The following is a 19,054-nucleotide window of genomic DNA, read 5'->3' as shown; positions in this document are numbered from 1 at the left end:
TCAGAGGGAAAAGATAAAGGTTGAACAGATGGGGGGAGAGTGAGGACCCCTGTGGCACACCGCAAGAGGTGTTCACCATGGGGGTGAACTGGCATAGACAAACTGCTTGAGATCGGTTTCCCAGGAAGGAGCGAATCCATTTGAGAGCTGAGCCTTGGATTCCTGCCCCCGCGACAAGGTCGACCAAAATATTATGGTCGACCTTGTCGAATGCCGGGGAGAGATCCAGAAGTACTAAGGGCTGTGGGAGACCCCTATCCTCCTCCCCCGCCGGGTCTCCAGTACTGTCAGAACTACTGACACTGTGGAATGATCTGGCCGGAAGCCTGCTTCATTAGGGTTCAGCCATTCAGACATTCCAGAAAGGAGGACAAACATCTCGCCACATAGACTTCAAGTATCTTAGCCAGGTAAGGCAGCAACGATGTCGGGCGGTAGTTAGGCCCCCAGTTTTTTCAAATGGGAGATGATAATGGCCTCCTTAAAGGTGTCAGGGACATAGCCCTGAGACAGTGATTCATTCAGTAGAAATGTTGCTGGACCAGGGAGGGTGGAGAAGATCTCTCTCAGGATCCAAGGGGGACAATAGTCTCTAGGAGATCCTGATTTGACTTTTGTCAGCAGGTCCAGGAAGGCAATATTACTTAATCCTGGAAACTGGTTCAAAGATTCATAGGTATGATTACACATACCAGACTCAGACATGTGGGAATGCTGACCTTGATGACTTTTATTTTATCACTAAAATAATTATTTAGGGCATCGCATAGTGACTGAGAGGGTATAGATTTTAATGTCACTCTATCGGGGTTGGATAATTCATTCACTATTGAAAAAATTTCTTTAGACCAATTTGTGGGAGTTATAATTTTGGAGGAGAAATAAACAGTTTTTAAGGTCTGAATGTTTTTTTCATAATTTCTTAATGCAACCAAATAAGTCTCTTTCTACAAGTAAATATTTATTTCTCCACTTCCGTTAGGTTTGTCGCAGGGCTAAATTTAAGGACTTCAGATCAGAGGAAAGCCATCTCTGAGCTTCATGACGTCGGGCTCGAAGTACTCTTTTAAGAGGGGCATGTTTGTGCTGGCTGTGAGCAACCAGGCCGATAAGTCTTTCTCACTATGATTAATTGATGATTGGGCCAGCGACACTGTGTTAATCAGTGTCTCAATAAATTGATTTTTATTATTGGTGTTCCAGCTCCTGGCTGATCCACCATCAAGAGTAGGGATTTGAATCCTAGTGAGATTATTAATAGTACATTCAATCAGATGGTGGTCAGACCATGAACAGGGAATGACCACTGGATTAGTTATATCCAAATTAGTTGACCATACCTGGTCGCGTATATGACCTTTAATCTGTGTGTCCACAGTCACATGTTGTCTGAGGTTAAGCCCTGTACATAAATCTAGAAGCTCAGCGGATATGGGACCACCAGATATTTCATTGACCCAATAGTTAAAGTCACCAACCATCAACATTTTAGCGTGACTTGTTATTAGATGGGCTAAATGTTCACCCAAAATTTGTGAGAACTGGGGCATATTATGGGTTGGCCTGTAGAGTAAAACACAGACCATCAGGCAGCGTCAGATTCAAGCTTAATCACCAGATTATCTACTGATGGTAGGTTGAAGGAGGTTAGTGCCATAAATGTAAGCTCATGACGTATTATAGCTGCTACTCCGTCTCCTATCCTCCCCTGTGGTCTATTAGCTTGTAATGTATCAAATTCACTGGGTAATGCTGCTAAAATATTGGGGGAGCAATCCTGAGCTAAAAAGGTTTCTGTTAATAATAGGATGTCCAGTTGTTATGACCCTAATACAAGATATATGTTCAATTGGTGTTTTACCATTGAGCAAGTGTTAAGATAGATAACCTTTAAAAGCCGGCTTTTAATTCTTTTCTGAGTCTGAGTATGGTTTGGAGAGTAGCTAGTATGTATAAGTTCAGGGTAGGTTGATCCAAAGGGACTCATGAATAGTTTTGCGGGTTACTACCAGTTCCTCTAAACAGCACAGGAAACCTTTGATGCTTCTGTTATTGATAAGTTCTTTATAGATCTTCCTACGTAAGCTCTCTCTGATGAGGCTCGCCACTCACTCGAAGCACCACTAACTCTAGAGGAACTCACCACAGCTATAGCTGACTTACATTTTGGAAAGGTACCAGGTCCAGATGGCTTTCCATGTGATTTTCATAAAACCTATACAACCCTACAAGGCCTACACAGTCTTGAGGCTATACTTGAAGCAGTCCAGACGGCACTCATGCCTCCAGACTGGAGGTATGCCGAAATAGTCGTATTTCATAAACCAGGGCTCCCGCCGGAACTGCATGCTTCCTATAGACCAATATATTTACTGAATAAAGCTAAAATGCTTGCCACCGGACTGTTGGTGCACCTCCCTAATCTTATTCACCCGGATCAGTCCGGATTCATGCTCCGACAGGCCACAAGACATAACATTCATTGAGCCAATACTGCGATAGCTGCCATGGACCGCCCTTTTTCCAGTTTGATAGTCGTAAACTTAGGACTCCTAACTTTAGCACTCCTAAACTGAGAAACATCCTAACTTTAAGACTTTTGATATTCGCAGAAGGCATTTAGGAGTCCTAAAGTAAGGAGTGGCAAAATGGGCGCTGATGAATGTGATAAAAAACAAAAATCCCCTAAGATGCATACATAAAGAGATCTGTATAAGAAAATACATTTAAAAGGGAATGGAGAAAGTGTGAGGAAGTCAGCTGATATGACCTTGTAGTAGCTGCAAAAGTCCATTGATAACACATCATTTTGTAAAATAATTTCCCTCAGGAGCAGGTGGACTAACTTGATTGATTTTTATTTGATACTTGAGACTAGGGTAGTTGATTTTATATGACCATACCCCAATTTATCTTACTGCACCTCCCTGCCCCCCTAGATGATATATATCCCCAGACCTTCATTTCATGTTGGAGGAGACTAGAGTAGTTACCTGGGTTTCTGGCCCAGTGCGAGACAGCCATCTATGGAAACCTACCAAACCCACACATTTCTGAAAAGTAGACACCCGGGGGCTTCCAAGGAGGTATGGCTTGCGTGGATCCGCCAACGTTCCTTCACCCAGAATCCCTTGCAAACCTCAATTTTAGCAGAAAAAAATCAATTTTTTCGCACGTTGTAGTCTGGGAAAGCGTGGCATCACTGGGCTCACACAAATTACCTCCCACCCAGCGTTCCCCCAGGTCTCCCGATAAAAACGGTACCTCACTTGCGTGGGTAGACATAGTGGCTGCAACAGGAAACGGTTCAAATCGTACGGTGGTGAATTTACAATACCTTATTGCAAAACAACCTTGATTTGGGGGGGGGGGCATCTGAGTTTGTGGCCCGGGGCTCGGTGGTATTCTTTGCAAAGTAGCAAACCCAAACAGTTCTGAAAACTAGACACCCGGGGGAGTCCAGGGAGGTATGGCATGCATGGGTCCCCCAATGTTTTCCTACCCAGAACTCTCTGCAAACCTTAAAATTAGGTAAAAATTGCACTTTTCCAAACTTTTTGGCGTGGGATCGCCGGGCCGGCAAAAAAGTCATACCACCCTGCGTTTCCCTTGTTCTCCCAAGTAAAAGGATACCTCACTTGTGTGGGTGCCCCAAAGCAGAACACGCCAAAAATGAATTTTGAAAAAAGTAGTTTTTACTCATATTTACGTTTTACAAATTAAGCACCCCAGCCTAAGTCACATGCCTTTGGCCCACCCACACAAGTGAGGTATCATTTTACTCGGGAGAACAAGGGAAACACTGGGTGGTAGGACATTTGTTCCGGCAGCGAGATCCCACCCAAAAAAGTATGGAAAAGTGAGTTTTTGACCAAAATTTCAGGTTTGCAGGGGTTTCTGGGTAGGAAAACATTGGGGGACCCACGCATGCCATACCACCCTGGACTCCCCCGGGTGTCTAGTTCTCAGAACTGTTTGGGTTTGGTAGTTTCCAAAGATGCCTGCCAAGCCCCGGGCCAAAAGCTCAGGTGACCCCCTCAAAAAATAAGATTATTTGGCTAAAGGTAATGTTTTCGTCTCCACAGTATGAATTGGGCCTTTTCCTAAAGCAGCCGCTATGCCTACCCACGCAAGTGAGGTACCATTTTTATCGGGAGACCTTGGGGAACGCTGGGTGGGAGGTAATTTGTGTGTGCCCAGTGATGCCATGCTTTCCCACACTAAAACGTGTGAAAAACTGATTTTTTCCATGCAAAAAATGAGGTTTGCAAGGGATTCTGGGTAAAGGAACGTTGGAGGATCCACGCAAGCCATACCTCCTTCGAAGCCCCCGGGTGTCTACTTTTCAGAAATGTGTGGGATTGGTAGGTTTCCCTAGATGGCCGTCGAGCACGGAGCCAAAAACCCAGGTAACCCCTTTTGCAAAAGCTGGTGGACTTAAGATTTTCACCATTGTTACATTCACCAGCTTTTGCAAGAGGGGTTACCTGGGTTTCTGTCCCCGTGCGAGACAGCCATCTATGGAAACCTACCAAACCCACACATTTCTGAAAAGTAGACACCCGGGGGCTTCCAAGGAGGTATGGCTTGCGTGGATCCGCCAACGTTCCTTTACCCAGAATCCCTTGCAAACCTCAATTTTAGCAGAAAAAAATTAATTTTTTCACACGTTGTAGTCTGGGAAAGCGTGGCATCACTGGGCTCACACAAATTACCTACCACCCAGCATTCCCCCAGGTCTCCCGATAAAAACGGTACCTCACTTGCGTGGGTAGCCATAGTGCTGCAACAGGAAAAGGTCCAAATCTAACAGTGGTGAATATAAAATACCCTGAAGCAATATAACTTTGATTTTGGGGGGGGGGGGACCTGAGTTTTTGGCCCGGGGCTGGGTGGTATTCTTTGGAAAGTAGCAAACCCAAACAGTTCTGAAAACTAGACACCCGGGAGAGTCCAGGGAGGTATGGCATGTGTGGGTCCACCAATGTGTTCCTACCCAGAACTCCTTGCAAACCTTAAAAATAGGTAAAAATAGCACTTTTCCAAACATTTTGGCGTGGGATCGCCGTGCCGGCAAAAAAGTCCTACCACCCTGCGTTCCCCTTGTTCTCCCGAGTAAAAGGATACCACACCTTAACAGAGTTACTCAAAAGTCAAACATTCAAGCACGGCTATTTATTCCTCAAAGACACACACATACAGGTTGGATTTGGCACGAGGGCGAGTGATGGTTCAGTACATAAAATTTTATTAACAAGATATTTCAAAAAAATGAAATGCTCTGTCAATAAATAAATGCATAAAAACTGAACCAGTGACTCGCAACTCGTGAGCTTTAAAGCCACGACAAGGCACCAACCGTTTTACAGGCCATTCACGCACCTTTCATACCTGATACAAACCAGACCATTGACACCATCCAAATGGAAAAGCAACACATAACAACAATCACAATAAGGGACAAGGTACACCCTACTGCAGAAAGAGAAAAAAAACAATTATTACTGCACACCCATCTAATCCGCAAGCACACACACATACTGGTTAGATTTGGCACGAGGGTGAGTGATGATTCAGTACATACAATTGTATACGCAAGTAATTTCACAAAAATGAAATACACTGTGTATAATTGAAAGTATGATAAACTGAACCACTGACTCACAGCTCGTGAGCTGTAAAGCCACGTCAAGGCACCAACCTCTTTACAGGCCATTCATACACCTTTCGTACGCGTGACACATACAAAACATTCACACCGCCAGCCGCGGACCCATCACATTCCAACACTCACACCAGCAAACAGCGCCATTCAAGGGCCCATCACTTTCACACGCCGACATTTCGGACACTGCAACTACACAAAATGATGGACTGTGTGGAGTGTCACTCAACTAGCAGTGTGTGTAGTGACCAACAGAAAGTAACTACTCACACACCGCCTGCCGAGCACCAGTCCACCCACACCACCATCCAAGCACCAGACCATGCACACCGCCAGCCAAGCACCACTCCGTGCACAGACAGCCAAGTACCACTCCATGCACACCACCAGCCAAGCCCCCCTCCACACACACCACCAGCCAAGCGCCACTCCACAAACACAACACCAGCCAAGCACCACTCCGTGCACAGACAGCCAAGTACCACTCCACGCACACCGTCCAGCCAAGCGCCACTCCACACACACCCCCAGCCAAGCACCACTCCACACACACCACCAGCCAAGCACCACTCCGTGCACAGACAGCCAAGTACCACTCCATGCACACCACCAGCCAAGCGCCCCTCCACACACACCACCAGCCAAGCGCCACTCCACAAACACAACACCAGCCAAGCACCACTCCGTGCACAGACAGCCAAGTACCACTCCACGCACACCGTCCAGCCAAGCGCCACTCCACACACACCCCCAGCCAAGCACCACTCCACACACACCGCCAGCCAAGCACCACTCCGTGCACAGACAGCCAAGTACCACTCCATGCACACCACCAGCCAAGCGCCCCTCCACACACACCACCAGCCAAGCGCCACTCCACAAACACAACACCAGCCAAGCACCACTCCATGCACAGACAGCCAAGTACCACTCCACGCACACCGTCCAACCAAGCGCCACTCCACACACACCCCCAGCCAAGCACCACTCCACACACACCGCCAGCCAAGCACCACTCCGTGCACAGACAGCCAAGTACCACTCCATGCACACCACCAGCCAAGCGCCCCTCCACACACACCACCAGCCAAGCGCCACTCCACAAACACAACACCAGCCAAGCACCACTCCGTGCACAGACAGCCAAGTACCACTCCACGCACACCGTCCAGCCAAGCGCCACTCCACACACACCCCCAGCCAAGCACCACTCCACACACACCGCCAGCCAAGCACCACTCCGTGCACAGACAGCCAAGTACCACTCCATGCACACCACCAGCCAAGCGCCCCTCCACACACACCACCAGTCAAGCACCACTCCACGAACACCACCAGCCAAAGACAAATCCAAACACAACACCAGGCAAGCGCAAGAGCACGCACACCGCCAACCAAACACCAGACCACGCACACCGCCAGTCAAGCACCAGTCCGCAGACACCGCCAGACAAGCATCAGTCCACAGACACCGGCAGTCAAGCGCCAAACCATGCACACAGTCAGACAATGGACACTACACGCAAACCAACATCATACTTTAGTTTTTTTTTAAATAAAAGAGAAACAAAAACAAATTGCAAATTGATACAAATCTACTAACTCGACAACTAAATCTAAAAAGACTACACAAATACAAACTTTGAAACTGAACAATAACTATTACAGAATAAAGACCAACCAGTTCACTTTACCACTCATTGATACTCCCAAAAATTCTTTTGCGTGTGGTACAATCTAAAACAAGCAGGTACACACAGCCCGGGGTTTGAAGGGCAGTCGGGGCAGTACATGCGAACCTCCTTCCGCAAACCTCTTCGCCAACAGACTCTACATCTCCGACTGGGAAAGTCTTTTGAGGTTGTAGGAGGAATTGTATCAGCAAAGTGGCGATCTTTCAATCTGGCAACATCCTCCACCACTCCAACTCTAGGAACACTTGCCTGTTCCACTAAAACAAGGCTGCCTATTACAGACTCCTGAAACTTTACAAAAGTCAACTTTGACTGGGGACAAGATTTCTGGAACACAATAAAAGCATTAAAGGTTGCCAAGTGGAAAAGATGGATAGCCAACTTCTTGTACCAAATGTAAGCCTTACGAAGAGCAGCATACGGTTCCAACCTCTGATCAACTCTGTCAACACCACCCATGTACTTATTGTAGTCCAGTATGCACACAGGTTTGCGCACTTCTGCAACCTGACCCCAAACATTCCGCGGTTCAGTGCTTTCATCATGTATTGTAGTCAACATGTAGACATCTCTCCTGTCTGTAAACTTCACAGCTAGAAGCTCCTCACAACGCAAAGCACTGCACTGTCCCCGAGCAAGCTTTCGACAAACAAGTTCTTTTGGGAAACCTTTACGGTTTGAGCGGATTGTGCCACAAGCAACAGTGTCCACTTTGGCCAATTCCCTAAACAACCGCACACCAGTGTAGAAGTTATCGACATACAAATGATGGCCTTTGTTAAAAAATCCACGACCAAGTTCCCACACAATTTTCTCATTCACTCCAAAAGTCGACGGACAACCAGGGGGGTTAATCCTGGATTCCTTACCAGTGTACACCCTGAAATTAGAGACATATCCAGTCTCACTGTCACACAGCATATACAGTTTGATTCCATAGCGTGCCCTCTTACTAGGAATGTATGCCGAAATACCAAGCGGCCCTTGAACAACAGCAAAGACTCATCCACTGCAATTTCTTTCCCAGGATAAAAGATCTCAGAAAATCGATCAACCAAATGATCAAGGACAGGCCGAATCTTGAAAAGACGGTCACAATCAGGGTGATCTCGTGGCAAAGCAAGACTATTGTCAACAAAATGCATCATCCGCAGCAGAAGCAAATACCTATCACGACTCATGACTGCCGGAAATATAGCTGTTGCCATCAAGGGACTAGTAGACCAATATGAAGCCATTGATGGTTTCCTAAGCAAGCCCATCAAAAAAGTTAAACCCAAAAACTTTTTCATCTCCTCCAAATTTGTGGGAGTCCACCGGTTAGCTCTAGAATGGGGCTTAAGGCTGGCACTGTTCACCCTCAAAAAAATTTCAGCATACAAATTAGTCTGCTCTACAATCTCTGCCAAAAACACATCATCCATAAACAACTTGAAAAAATCGATAGGCAAAAAGTTTTCAGTGTTCACCCTACATCCTGGAACACCAGTAAATTCAGGCAATGCCGGCTGCACCATGCCTGGTGCAACCCAGAGGTCAGAACTTTCATCGTCAAGTCTTGCAGCCGCAGGCCGCCGCCCAGCTAACCCTTGTCTCTCACCACCAACTGGAAGTCTAGCAGCCCCAGGCTGCAGCCCAGATGTCTCTTGCCGCACAATTGGCACATCAATGTCCTCCGCAACCACAGGCACAACCATGTCCTCCAAAACCATAAACACAGCAATGTCCTCCCCAACCACAGGCACATCATCCACACCAAAAGTAGCTTCATCAGCACTCAAAGTGTCTTCATCATCAGATGAAGCCATGCGTAGAGAAAACTCACTACCTGAATCTTCACCCCCCACCTCTGGCTCAGAATCAGAGTCAGACTCTGGACCATGGTCGGAGGAAGAATCAAAAAGCATTCCAACAACTTGCTGAGCAGTAATCCGGCGGCTAGCCATTATCCTTACAAATAAAGGAGTCTGCACAAACAACTCAACAACCCCAACACTGCGCAAAGTAAGATAAAAATGTAAGACTTTTTCACCAAAAAATAGATTTAGAAAAAATATACAATTCACTTACAAGACACAACTACACTCACCAGCACCTACTCTGCAAAGACACAGCAAATAGGCAACGATATCCCACTAGAAAGAAGAAAAAAAAAACTTACATCTACAGAAGGACACATCAAAAACAAATGCAAAACATGTTTTCCAATCACAACAAACAGCAACAACACACACTCTTATTACTACACACTTTGCAAAATAAACAATTACATTACAATTGAACAAAAATAAGGTCTCTTACCAAACACATGCAACTACAGAAACAGCAGCACAACAGAACCACCAGTAACAGAACCGCACACTGCAACAATCTAAAGAGAAAAAAAAACAAAACACATTAGAAGAAACAAAAACAACACACATTACAACATGCTATGTCACATGGGAATGTCACAAATGGGGTGTCTGTCCCCAAGGGGGGAAGATTATAAATCATTATAAACGTGGGCCCCCTGGAGCAGAAAAGTCTAAAAAAATATTAGGGCCACTAGGAAGCGACCCTTCCCCAAGGGGTCGCTTCCTTTTCAAATAAAAAACAATCCCTGGTGTCTAGTGGGCTTTTCTGCTCCCCCTGGGTGCAGATCGGCCAAAAAAACAGCCGATCTTCCCCAGGGGGGGGCAGAAAAGTCTGAAAAATATTTTATCCCCCTAAGGAAGCGACCCTTGCCCAAGGGGTCGCTTCCTTTATAAATAAAAAACAATCCCTGGTGTCTAGTGGGCTTTTCTGCCCCCCCTGGGTGCAGATCGGCCAAACAAAACGGCCGATCTGCCCCAGGGGGGGCAGAAAAGTCTAAAACATTATTTGCCCCCCTAAGGAAGCGACCCTTGCCCAAGGGGTCGCTTCCTGCACAGTAAAATATTGCCCAAACACAATCCCTGGTGTCTAGTGGGCTTTTCTACCCCCCCTGGGTGCAGATCGGCCAAAAAGAAGGCCGATCTGCCCCAGGGGGGGCAGAAAAGTCTAATAAATAATATGGCCCCAAAAGGAAGCGACCCTTGCCTAAGGGGTCGCTTCCTGCACAGTAAAATATTGCCCAAACACAATCCCTGGTGTCTAGTGGGCTTTTCTGCCCCCCCTGGGTGCAGATCGGCCAAAAAAAAGGCCGATCTGCCCCAGGGGGGGCAGAAAAGTCTAATAAATAATATGGCCTTAAAAGGAAGCGACCCTTGCCCAAGGGGTCGCTTCCTGCACAGTAAAATATTGCCCAAACACAATCCCTGGTGTCTAGTGGGCTTTTCTGCCCCCCCTGGGTGCAGATCGGCCAAAAAAAAGGCCGATCTGCCCCAGGGGGGGCAGAAAAGTCTAATAAATAATATGGCCCCAAAAGGAAGCGACCCTTGCCCAAGGGGTCGCTTGCTGCACAGTATATATTGCCCAAACACAATCCCTGGTGTCTAGTGGGGCATTCCTGGTGCACGATCGCGACGCTGTGCGCGATCGTGCACCAGGAATGCCGTGCATTGGGACATCAGGGGAGAGGAAACACAGTTTCCTCCCCCCGATGCCTCAAGGCACCGAAAAACGGCCCCCCCGCCCCACCGCAGCACGAAACACCCACCTTGTTTCTGGACGCGCTGGAAGCAAATGGCTTCCAGCGCGTCCAGCGCTTCCTGATGACGTCGGCGCGCGCTGTGCGCGCTGACGTCACCAGGAAGCATGGGGGGCCAGGGGGTGGCAGCGGAAAGTCTTCCGCTGCCACCCCTGCAAAAAAAAAAAAATCGCCGCACAGGGGGGGGGAGCGCCAGCGCTCTCCCCCAGGGCTGTACTGATGACGGAGCGGTTCCGTCATCAGCACAGCCCAACCGATGCTGATGACGGAACCGCTCCGTCATCAGCATCGAAGGGGTTAAAGAGGTGGGCTAATTGGTCAAGGGAAGTATAATTGTACATGCATATTGCACCTTTTCAATTAAACTTGATTTTAATGCATATAAAGTGTTGGAATATTTCCTAGAATGAAATGCTTTATCGAATGTATGTTTTATGGAATTAAATTTGTGAAATAAACACTATTACTTGTAAAACACACAAGGCCTGATTTGTGTGGCTATGGATGGCTTTATAACAAAATGTTAAGCAGGGCATCTGTTTGAACACTGTTACATAAGTTGTCAGTCAGGGATATATTCAATGTTTTTTTTTTTTATGATAGGCCTGGGCAGAGTTCGTGGAATTCTGCTCTGCAAAACTTTGCAAAGGGATTCAAAAACTCTGAATTCCGCGAGCAGTAGAGTTTGGCAAGAAGCGCTGCTTGCACAGATTTTTAGCCCCGGGAGTCGGCTCTACATTATAAAATCAGCACAAACAGCACTACGTGCAGTGCAGGAGGGTGCCTCTTGGTTCTGCCACTCGAGTAGATGTTCTACTCAAGCAGCACCTTCCTCATGGCAAGCTGTAGATTTCTCAACACGAGTAGTCATGACCTAATGCAAGCTGTTGCAACCTGCCGCACCATCAGCTTTGAGATAACTTGCCGGGAGGAGGTCTAGCGAGTGATTTTTACTCGCAAATGCTCACTTTGTGCTCCTTGCGGAATGCAGGGTGAGAAAAACTCGGGAAACTCCACCGGCAGAGCGGAATTCTTTGCCCACCCCTAGTTTATGCCAATTTACAAGCATTTACACATGGTGTCCATTCCCAAGCATACACACATGAAATTTAACAACCTGTCTGACTTCTTCCATGAAAATATCAATAAGATCTGCAGCAACTTCGAATTCCAGTCACCAACATCGACCTTCCCAGCCTGCTAACCTCATCAGCCAAACACTACGAACTGACAACATGGAAAACCTCTACCCATCGAGGACGCTGAAGCAATAAAGAAGACAATCCTCTTAGGGGCTCCTATCATATCTGCAACCTGGATAGAGAAACAGTAATGCTGCACTCGCTTCAATCTTTAAGACCTCCCTCAAAACAGCCACCATCCCAGATGGCTGGAAACATGCCAAAATCACCACCGCCTTAAAAAAAAAACTCAGCCATCCCCGAAGTACTCAGGAACTACCGAACATTCTCTTTGTTCCCCTACCTAGACAGACACATTGGACCACTTAGAATGCAAAAAAATCTGTCAATCAGGATTCTGTAACAACCACAGCACAGAAACAATGCTCGTAATTGCCATAGATAACATACCCACTATCCTAGACCCAGGACAGATATCTGCCCTCTTCCTCCGTTGCCCCTCTACTGCTTTCAACACTGTCTCCCACTACACACTCATCACTAGACTACACATAGCAAGAATATTAGGACCAGCATGCAAAAGGATAGCTTCCTACCTCTCCAGAAGAACAAAACAAGTCAGACTGTCACATTTCAAATCAGAACCCAAGGACCTAATCTGCAGAGTCCCACATGCATCATCACTCAGCTCCACGCTTTTAAACATATACATGAATCCACTGCAAACATCATCAGACACGGAATCAACACCATCTCCTATGCCGACAACACTCAGCTATTTTTTCACTCTCAGACAACGTTGTCACCACAAAGGCAAACTTCAACAATGCATGAGCAGTATTGCCAATTGGATGATCTTCGGGAATAAGAGCCCACATTGGGATTGCACCTAGCAGCCTGCTGATTTTGAACTCACACCCACCACAACCGACAATGCTAAAAATGTCAATCAATCAATCGAGGAGCTTGAAGGTGATTCTTTTGTTGACTGGGAGCAGGTGGATTTTTCTTAGGTGGTCAGTGATGTGGCTAAAGTGAGGGATATTGAGAATGTCCTGCAGTTTTTTGAGGAGTTTCTGGGTGGTGCTGGCATACAGTGTATATCTGTAGTCGAGTCTTTCTGGAATTGGTGGGGATCCACTTGAAAATCTTTTGAAGCAGGCACTGCTTGTGAAAGCAGGATGATGAAATGTTGTTGATCAGGTAGTTCATGTTGAGTGAGGAGTACAGGATGTTGTTGTTCTGGCAAGTTCTGTGGGTATATCGGGATTCAAGATATGAGGGTCAGCAGGAGTCATCCCAGGAGGAGGGGGTGGAGCCCCGGATAAGGATTGTTCTTCATCCAGGTGGTGACAGCTTTTTTCCCATTGTGGACGTTGTTCTTGGTGACTTTGGGTTAATTTGTGAGGGAGAGGATTAGTTGGTCTTAATTGTTGTAGGAGATGATGTTGAGTCCGTGGTTCCTGATGATGTCTGTAAATGGGCCATGTAGTTGAGAAGAAAGTGGGCTCAGGGAGGATCTCTGAGGCACTCTGCAGCTAATCTCTGTAGGTTCAGAGCGGAACTGTGTTAGTCTGACTCTCTGTGTTCAGCCAGTGAGGAAGGAGCGGATCCATCCCACAGCTTTTTTGCAGCTGCTGTTGTCTCATAGTGCATAGGGTGCAGTGGGGGACTCTTCTGAAGGCAGCAGAGAATTCCAGAAGGATGAGTGCTGAAGTTTTGCCTCTGTTGAGGAGGGTACAGACATCATTTGTGGCAGCGAGGACGGCTGTCTCGGTGCTGTTGTTGCTTCAGAAGCTGGATTGAGAGAGTTCCAGGGTGTTTTTTGCTACTATGATCTAGAAAAGCTGGGCGTTTCCTGGGAAGAGGAGCAGAGAGATGGGTCTCTTAGGCAAGAGGTTGCTGGCTGTATGTCTCCAGTCTTCTGGACAGGTAGCAGAGATGATGGAGCAGTTGATGGTGTGACAGAGTTCAGGACAATGGAGGTGCCAGCTTTGTTGAAGATTTGGTCCAGGCAAGAGGCTGTGGTTGCTCTGGAGTGGATGCTCTTCATGATCTTGTGGGTGTCCTCAGTGATGAGGGGAGTCCAGCTGAGCAGGGTCTGCTGGGGTCTGGTGATGTTGGGTGCAGTGGTTGCGAGCAGGGTGAGAGGATCTTGTATAACAAGACTGTTGAAGCTGTTGTAGATCATCTTAATCTTGTGGCAGAAGAGGTTGTGTGATTGCCAGTGGTTAGACTAACTGCAAAAACCTCTCTCAAGGTCTTTTGTTTGGCAGCTTTCATTATGTTGCTTGCAACCTTTTGGGAGAAAGTTACTATTGCTTAGTGCCCACAGGTCTCATGCATACCAGAATCTGCAGAGCATCACACACAGTGATATCTCCAGAGGATAAAACAATATGTAACCCTGTATCCAGGTAGTATTCACACTGGGTGTGAGGTCACTATTTGTACCCACCACCAGGTTTTACTTGGCTGTGGGAGTAAGACAGTATGCTCTGAGTTGGGTGGGCTGTATAAGGTTCTTCCTGAAACAGCCCCTATTCTGTGGGCCATCAGAGGTTGCTTTCCATCAAGGGAGTGCTCCGTCAACAGTAAGTTGGTGGTCCTTCTACCACTGAATATGGTAGGCAGGCGATCAGTTAGTCAAATATGCTAAAATAAATTAGCAGTATTTTTCTGAAGTATACAAGAAAAAACGACACAGTAAAATATTTTATTTTTTAATATATATTATTACTTAATATAAGTGATGTATAGACATAATTGAAAGTAATTCAATTATATTTTAGTAAAAATGAATGTCACCTTAATTCTAAAATTATAGAATGGTTTATAATAAATTCTAATTTTTTTTTAGATAATTTGTTAACATTGAATACGAATATTTACATTTTACTTTTTAAAATAATTTAGATTAATTATTAACTAAGTGATTATTTTAAAAGAAACAAGCTTCTTTATTTTCTATCGGAGGGTGTTCAGTATCAGTGGTGGGCCATGTATGGTGCTTCACTTATTACTGTTCCTATCTGGCAGTTGTAACTTTTCACTTATAAATGTGGCTCTTCCCCCTGTTTCAAGGGTTATGGAAAAGTATGTCTACATGTCTGAGAACGTTTACAGTCCTATTTTGTTAATACCCAAAGAAGTGAAATACACACAATTGTAGGAGTACATTCTACTAGTAGTAGTTTACCTTTGTGAATAGAGCCCAGCGTACCCCAATATATCACACAGTTTAAATATGCAACATTAGAAAGTCACAGCCACCTCCACAAATGTGTTGCACAGACATACCTTTGAATGCAACATTTGAACATGCACTATTCATGCTCTGGGTAAGCTAAAGGGTATGGAGTCCAGGTTGTATTTCTGATGTGATATTCATTCTAGTTCACATAACCAATGGTTAATATCTGCACTTGTGCATATATATATACTCAGGTAAAATTGTGTTATCGTGAAATAGTGCGATATAAAAGACTCATTAAAATAACTAGAGGAATATATTTGTTTATTTCATTCATGAAACATCAGAATTCTAATGTCACTAATATTTAATGGAACAAGATCTGTACAACAAAGCAGAACAGATGGTGGACCACCATTTCTGCACCGCTCCACCAGTTTCACCGTTCAGTATTAGTCCGACGCACTATCCCAGGCAACAACCGTCTTATGATGGCGCTGTGCTCCAGATCCTTAAACATATAGATGAAGGGCGTGCACAGGATTCAAGACGTTCAAGAATTACCAATGGAATTTTCAAAGTCCTTTATTTATCAGAATTATACGAATGTTCAAAACAGAGTTCAGCCAACACGTTTCGTTCTCGAAAGAGAACTTCGTCAGGGCTCCTTAGGGCAATAACCCTTCGAAGGAGGAATACAAAATGACCAAATATTAAATGGTTAAGCAGACTAAATTCGAAATCACAAAAAACCTGAAAAGGGTGAGAATCCAATGACCATAATCTTTATACAGCAACGTCAGTACAGAGGTCACGGTCCCACTCTCAAAATGATGGCTTCAAGTTCTCTTCAACAGGAATATAAATGTGTTCAGAATCTGAACAATAAAGACGTGAAAGTATAATGAGGCAAATACTCCAGGCAGTAATTCTGGAGTGCTTTGAGAATTGTCCCATTGCCAAATAAGGCCCGAAAGGTCAGGGAGCCAGCGAGTAAAGTGTTGACTATTGAAGTCATAATTTTGAGAGTCTAACCGTGACCTCTGCACTGACAAATTCAGTCCTAAAACATGCCCTGTTCATGCTCTGGGCAAGCTAAAGGGTATGGGGGTCTATATTTTATGTCTGATGCGATGTTGAGTCTACTTTACATAATCTATGGTAAAATATTGACACCCGTGCATATATATTCAGGTATAATTGTGTTTTCACGAAATAGTGAGATATAAAAGATTCATTAATAGAACCAGGGAAATATCTTTGTTTATTTCAATCATGATGCATCAGATTTTTAATGTCACTTATATTTAGTAGGATCAGATCTGTAATACAATTGGTCCCATTTAAGTCTCTAGTGGATCCTATATATTGAGTTGCAGATACAGCCTCCTGTGCTTTATTCCATTTCTCTATTCTCAAAATGTACATTATTTGTGCAGTGTCAGCAAAAACAATGTACATTATTGGCATTCATCTAGACACTATGGATGAATGGTAAATATTTATACACTTTACAAAGGTCTTTTTCATCATCAATGTGCTTTTGCCCAAAGCACATGATTTCACATTTGATAATTCTTTCAATTGTTCCTGATTTAATTTCACTAGCTACATAACTTTCAAATACATTTATTATTTAATCTTGTCTTTAAATAACCAAAACAAATAAAACACCTAATGCACCAAAAGCAAAGATGCCCTCGTAAACATTTGCAGAATTCAATCCATAAACACAGAGCATATATTTGTATAACAGCAACATTTATCTACATCATCAGCTTGGAGAACAGGAGAAATTCAAAACAGACCTGAGGTGAAGATTTTGTTGAAAGAAGGTAACATTTGAGTAATTGCATCATTAAGGAAGACAGAATCCTTTGCCATAAAATCATTAAATAGAGCAGTCGCATCCAAGTGTCGATCATGGAGCTCTTGCAGATCAGAAAAGGATGCCATGTTCAATGATGAAAAGTTTCAAACTTTACTTCTTCTGTATTTGCACCTATTCTTATATTAAGTAATCTTAATTGCAAATGTTTCAGTTTGTTTGTGTGTGCTGCAAACCTCATTCCAAATTCTATTCTTGTTTGATGTCTGCTGAGTGCAGCTTATAAATATTTAACTTCCTGTGTGTTAACCACAATGTGTAAAGTGTGCCATGTGTTCCATCACCTTAATTGAAACACAAAAAACAATGCAATTTTTGACACTAAAGTCAATAGGATTTTTCTAAAAGTCCTTTAAAACATGCACTTGCTATTCATTCTTTCAACAAGCTCAGTTTTGGGCTTTTAGTTTTTAGTCTTTTTTAATGTTCAATGAAATTATAGGTACCACAAACTTAGGGGCTCATTGCCATGGCAGAGGGACCAGCACTGCCAAACAAGCGGTGGCTGTCCCTCCGCCATATGCATGCCCATTTCCCCCTGCCACATCAGGATGGTGGGGGATTCATTCCACAAGCATTGCGGGTGCATAGCATGCCCGCCACACATCTGCCCCAGGCAATTGTGATGGTTTCCTGGCAGAGCGGATAAGGTTGGGCATATGGGGGCATTGCCTCAAAAGCACCACCCACCCAATCACAATGCTGGCATCCGCCAGACTTTCCGTGGCATTTCCACCACCTTGGAAAGGCTGCTGGAGGCTGGAATCTGGGGGCCAGTTATGGGCACCCTCAGTTTTGTGGAGGGCAGTTTTACACTACATTTCCATGCACAAGGTGTCAGGTACTGGGCGGTGCCTCTCACATTGTGCATGGAAATGCACAACATGGCCATTTAACATTGCAGCGGGTTCTGCAGCCAGCAGCTCCCACCGCATGATGCAACCGCTGCATCGGTGGTTGCATCATGATATGTGGTGCGGGACTGCCGCATTAAAGGTGTGCGGTCCTGAACCTGCTACGTTTGCAGGCGGACTAAAGTCCACCCGCCATCATAATCGGCTCCTTACGCCCTAAATATGCTGTCAATCAGAAGAGCGTCCGGCCAACATTGTAGCAGAAACTGGACCACCTGAAAAGTTGTTAGCAGTCCCTCTTCCACTATTATGATGCAGCCTCCTTCACGGTGGTCGTAGACGATGTATAATTTCTACTGAGGCCAGTGCTACATGTTGCATCACCAGCCTCAATAGAAAATATACACATTTAAAACACATTTAAAACATCCATGAACTGTAATGTACATTGCGTTGCATGCCACAAGGTGCACGCATGTATGGTGCCCCCAGAACCCAAAGTAGAGGGCCAGGAGGGAGGGGCCTTGCTAGGAGCCCCCAAAATCACTTTCCACCTGTCTTAATGCCGGGCTGACCACCATGATAAGGCAGGGTCAAAGATACATTTTTATCCTGACCGCAGAGCTGAGGCTGGCTCCACTGTCATTTAGGGATTACTATTCGGCCCACCCCCCCGACGGGCTCTGTGAGGCGTTCAGAAGTGGAGCGGAATTCCCCTGTGGATTTCCCTCCATTCGTCAATATGATAATATGGTGGTCTGATGGAAACCTATGATTTCGGGCAAAACTCCTCCAACACGCTTTCTGCCCTAAATCATAATCAGCCCCTTAAATTATAGCCATGTGCGTGTTAGCAGATTCAGACAAAATCATAAATGATCCAATGTAGGGAACACCACATTGTGAACATTTCTTAGAAAAATGGGGTTACTAATTGGGAGGGGGTACTATTTGGTTATATCAAATCAAAGTTCTGAGAGAATCAGCAAATAAAAAACCTGGTAGCTT

The 19,054-nt window shown here is 45.2% G+C and overlaps 1 pseudogene; it reads right to left on the bottom strand.

Moving 5' to 3' along the window:
- The window catches only part of LOC144752098 (nicotinamide N-methyltransferase-like), a 72,436-nt pseudogene extending 55,176 nt beyond the window's left edge, over positions 1-17,260 (bottom strand).
- Positions 17,261-19,054: the final 1,794 nt, after the last annotated feature.

This window comes from Lissotriton helveticus, chromosome 4_2 (assembly GCF_964261635.1).
Source record: "Lissotriton helveticus chromosome 4_2, aLisHel1.1, whole genome shotgun sequence".
NCBI classification, from domain to species: Eukaryota; Metazoa; Chordata; class Amphibia; order Caudata; family Salamandridae; genus Lissotriton; species Lissotriton helveticus.
This window is presented reverse-complemented; position numbering and strand designations above follow the sequence as displayed.